General features: G+C 35.6%; 1 long non-coding RNA gene across 2 annotated transcripts; it reads right to left on the bottom strand.

Annotated features, from left to right (window-relative positions):
• Window positions 1-360: 360 nt before the first annotated feature.
• On the bottom strand, window positions 361-1,220 carry LOC111921774 (uncharacterized). Of its 2 annotated transcripts, XR_002860283.3 has the most exons (3): window positions 1,080-1,220; window positions 683-797; window positions 361-532 (listed from the first exon to the last, which is right to left on the bottom strand). It is a non-coding gene; the product is annotated as an uncharacterized LOC111921774 (long non-coding RNA). The 2 variants fall into 2 exon arrangements; XR_008232286.1 differs by lacking the exon at window positions 1,080-1,220 and having other exon boundaries at window positions 683-1,070.
• Window positions 1,221-5,263: the final 4,043 nt, after the last annotated feature.

The following is a 5,263-nucleotide window of genomic DNA, read 5'->3' as shown; positions in this document are numbered from 1 at the left end:
ACATTGGTTATATGCTCACTTTCATATTTTTTTTCTGGTATGTATTAGAGTTGGAAGACGTCATACGCACCCAAAATGGAAATGGAAAAAGGCCGATAGATATTAATGAGTAGTTATATTCTTTTTGTTTTTTTTTGTTGATAAATGATTATTGGTTTGTAAGTGTTTGTTTTGGTTGATTAATGTTTTTGAACTTGAATCAAAATTTGGAACTTGAATCAAACGATGGTGAAGTGATGATGTTATTTTTTGGAATATCTGAATTTAAGTGGATAAGAAGATGCATTTGTTTGGTTAATGAAGATTTATACTAAATTGATTGCTTTCGTTTTATATGTTAGTATTCTCCATCAACGAGCATTCATTCAAATTAAAATTCTTAAAGTAAAAAAAAAATACATGACTTTCTTCCATGAGACTACCTAGTCTAACATTCAAAACAATTCAAATCAAAATTCTTAAACAATTAAGAGCCAAACTATACGTGTTCCTTGTCCTTGACCATTTTATCTAGTTAACACATCTTCAATCTCTGTACATAAAAAAAATATATAAATTAAAAACACAAAGCTTATTCTAGCTATATTATTCGGATTTTTGGCACACGTACGACAATGTTTATTAAGACTACTTGTACCATGTTTCGATGGATCAAATTTAAGTATAGTGAAGCAATACTTACACTTTGCTTTTCTTCGTTCAACCCCATCATCTTCTACTACCCACAACATATCAAAATGTAGCGAACATGTGGACCTTTCCTTCAATTCCAAATGCTAAACAAATATGTAAAAAATCTAGATAGATTTAAAACATGCAAAAAAAATATATCAAATACATAATTAATAGATGAAAAAAAAGTATGAATTCCAAGTAAACAAATTTAATCATCGAACATAAAGCAAGAACATAAAGCAAAAGTAGCCTTGGAACAACTATCATGATTTCATCCATAACTTGATCACTCCATGCATAATTTCAATACAAATAAGTAAAAAGATTTAAAACATGCAAAAAAAAAAGTATCAAAGACATATGATTAATCGATTGAAAATAATTAAATGATAAGAGAAACATACTTGATTTGGGAGGATAGCTTCTATGAATGCTCTTGAAAATATAGAAGTGGAAGAGCCTATTTATAGAGAAAACTTTCCGCAACAAGATTAATTGGCTTTATTGAGAAAAAATGTGTTACACAACGAAATTATAAATAAAATACAATATTGTATAGAAAATATGCATGGTTAGTGGGTTATTAAATGCCTAGAAGTCTAAATATTTAAGTCTCACCCATTTCTTCACAATTCAAGAAAATTGATTCACACCTTTCAAGTTTAAATTCAATGTCATAAGGATCAAAGTCAAATATTGATGAATGGAAAACAGTTACCCATGGATTGAAAGTGGGTAATCAAAGAAAACGTTTTTTGCCCTTATATTACAAAAGCTTGTAGCCATTTTTTCTTTTTGCCTTCACAAAATCAAGGAAGCAACAAGATAAGATGAAAGTTTTTTTTTCTTTTTCCCAGTTTTATATTAAGAAAGTTGCCCCCAAAAACAACTTGTTATAACCGTTTTCTTTTTCCCACTTTGTTTCTGCCGAATGCAGTAGAGAAAAATGTATATAAACTGCATTCCTTTTGTTGTCAATACAGTAAGTATTACAACCCCAAAAACGTTGTGAATCGGTAGCTTGTTGCCAAAAAACAAAACTATTTTTTTTCTTTTCATAACATGTTATTTTTCCATTTTATATGAGAAGCTAATATGTAATTTTTTGCATTTATATTTTCGGGTTTCCGGGTCTATCCGGGTCTTATATACAAAACCGGTTCCAATTAGTAATTTTCGGTTCCTACCAGTTCCATAAGCAATTTACCCGACCCGATACCCGGAACCGAATCGAAATCGGTTCCCTTATACCGGTCCGGTTTTTGGGTCTTATAATCCGACAATACTAGTTTCCGGGTTTTCCGGGTCCGGGTCCAATCGGGTCGGGTTTGGACCCACCTTCATCCCTAGTAGGGGCCTATACTACTGAAAGTAGAGGATCTATACTCGATCCAAGAAGGGCCGAGATAAAACCAGAGAACTTGTAGTGCGTGTGTGTGATCGCTCGGTAGTGATGTGTATTCTGATAATTGTTATGACATGTTTTCAGCATGGTGACATTGCGTGAGAGACCGGCGGGCAGATTAGGTGCCGAAGAGGGATTAGGCTCGGGTTTAGGAGCCGAGCAGCTCGAGGAGCGGATGAGGGAGTTTATTTCAGCTGAGGTTACACGCAGTATTCTAGACCAGACTCCTGTGATCTTTGGTTCAGTCAAGGAGGTATTTTGGAGCTTCTGAATGAGAAACTAGGATTTTTTTCGTACTGAGATGATGGCCATGATGGGGGCGGGTTCGTTGACATTTCGAAAGTTCAGAGTTGTGGAGCTCCAGATTACCATGGGGCTAGGGACCCCATTTCTAGAAGCAGATGGTTGGCTGATGTCGCCAACGCTTTTCGTTCTAGCCGGTGTCCCGAGGGGGACAATGTTCGACTTGCCTCCTGTCTCCTGAAGGGCAAAGCGTGGGATTGGTAGGAGGAGGTTGGTCATGTTATCGGGGATGATGCCGCATTGGACGCAATGACATGGAGCGATTTCTCGGCCAAGTTCAAGGTCGAGTTTGCACCGGTGATTGAGGTGCAACAGTTAGCCAGGGAGTTTTAGGATTTGCGGCAGACCACATAGACAGTGGCGGAGAGAGCCCTTCTGGTTCCGCAGTATTTGGCGGACTGTATAGTCTAGAAATTGTAAAAGTCGAAGTGTTTGTTCTTAGTTTCGCATGTTAATTATTTTACTAAGTGTTCATTTGTGTGAAGCGTATTGTTAAGGACTTAGTATATTTTTTGTACACTCATGTTTCCTATAAATAGGGACTGAGGTTAGAAGTAGAGAAACGATTGATTCAACGAGTGATTCACTAGTCATTCGCATGTTTGTCTGATTAAGTCTGTAATCAGTTTCTTCCTCAATATAAGATCTGATTAATATTTACTCCTTGTGATCTTACTTTTCATTCATATAATCATGATTGCTTTCTAAATCTCGATTACAATTCTCATCAATTGGTATCAGATCCAGATTCAAACTGCATTGATCCGATTTTCGTTTTAGAATCATTTGCTTTTTGAGTAGTGATTTTACTCAAAAAAATTTCACACATTTTGGTTCTGAAGATCTCTCTTGATCTTCATATTTGAATCGATTCTGCATTTGAATTGTTTAGTCGAGTGATCGATTAGCAATCGGTGATCAATTCACAAATTCATCAAGTTTTTCAAGTTTTTCTGAAAAATTCTCGTGATCATCAATGGAGAACTTCAACATGAATACCATGACTTCTTTCTCTCACTTGCTTGGTTCTTCAACCAAAATTCCAATGTTAATCCCTGAGTACTATGATCAGTGGGCTGATAGGATGGAGGATTACTTAAATGGAATTGATGAAGAGCTTTGGAATTGTATCAATGGAACAGTTCTACCTCTTGTAAATGTTCAATCAATTGGAGCATCTGCTTCTTCATACGATGTTACTAAACAACAGAATCGCCTGAAGAAGAATGAGAAAATATGTATGAGGGAGCTAAGAGGTGCACTGCCTCCTGTGGTTTATAATTACATTTGTAGTTGTAAAACAACCAAGGAGATTCGGATCACACTGAAAGAGTAGTGTCAAGGCAGTGAGAAGACAAAGATCAATTCTATTAAGCAATGTCTTGTTGAGCTTAAGGAATTCAGACAAAAGGATGCTGAAACAATTGAAAAATACTATGATCGTCTGAATGAGCTTGTTTATCGTTGCAGCAGGTATGGAATCACAAGATCTCTCATGGAATTCAATCTGACATTCATCATGGGTCTTCGCAAGGAGTGGCGTAGTGTGAGTATGATGATAAAGAACCAACAAAGTTTTGATACTTCCACCTTTAATGATCTTTACAACCAGCTGAAAACACATGAAAGCGAAGTTACATTAATGTTTGAAGAATCAAAATAGAGTCTAGGAGGTCCATTGGCTTTAGTTTCGAAGGTTACTGAAATTGATGCTGGTGAGAAGGAAGAATCAGACAATGAAGGTTTCTTAATGAATTCAGATGATGAAGCAGTTGCATTTTATTCGAACAACAGAGTTAAGAAATTTTTCAAAAAGTCTTTCAATCCAAAAGGAAAGCAAACTGATGCGAAGAGTGGTTTCATAAAAGTTGGAGGTGAGGAGAAGATGAAATTTGAGAAGGTTGAAGAAAAGCAGAAAGATGCGAAAGCAGAGAAGAAACTAAAAGGTGACTCTCGAATTGATTGTCATTACTGCAATGGTGCAAATCATTTTGCAGCTAATTGCATGTTTAGGAAGAATGGGGAGACGAAGAGCAAAATCAAAGACGAAGCCTACTACTCAGAGAAGCTTGAGGAGGTGCGTACGAAGGCGAAAGGATTGTCTTTGGTTGCGAAAAGAGAATCTGAAGAAGAAGAAAGTGGAACTTATCAGATCTGGTCTTCAGGATCTGATGATGAAGAGATGAGGCACCCAAATCATGGTGCAATGTTCTCAAGTTATGAAGAAAATTGCGAAGAGAATGTTTCTGGACGATGCTTTGTGTCCAAGTCCACCGATAAATCTCCAATGACCACTAAGGTACGTGCTATTCTTGAATCCTTTAATATTCATTTATCTGCTTATGATACTGAAATAACTTCATTTGATGATATTGTTGTTTATTTTGACGTTGTTATTGTGTCTGCTAGTACTGAAGCACAAAATCTAAATTCGCAACTGGTTGAGACAAGAAGACAGTTAGAAATAAAACGAAGCAGAGTAGATAAACTTGAATTGCAAATGACAAATGTAAATTGTGATAGGGACAATCTTGATAAAGAAGTTAGGTTGTTACTAGCACAACGAAACATTTATTGTAACTCTGCTAAACGTTTATATGCGAAGTTAACAGCTTTACATCATTCATATGAGATAAGCAAAGAACAACATAGGAAAATACTACCTGTTCTTGAATTTGAATGCGAAAAAGTTGATGTTGTTTCTTATGACTGCGAGAATACTATTGCTCAATTTGACAAAATACCTGATGATAGATTCGCATATGGTATTGTCAAAATTGATGAATTTTTGAATGCGAATGAATTGATTAATATTGTTAATGAAAGTTTGACAATGAATGAACAAGTGAAAATCTTAAAGAAAACTGAAACTTCAACTCT

The sequence above is a fragment of the Lactuca sativa genome, chromosome 4 (genome assembly GCF_002870075.4).
Source record: "Lactuca sativa cultivar Salinas chromosome 4, Lsat_Salinas_v11, whole genome shotgun sequence".
Taxonomy (NCBI): Eukaryota; Viridiplantae; Streptophyta; class Magnoliopsida; order Asterales; family Asteraceae; genus Lactuca; species Lactuca sativa.
Note: the sequence above shows the minus strand (reverse complement) of the source record. Positions and strands in the feature narration are given on the sequence as shown.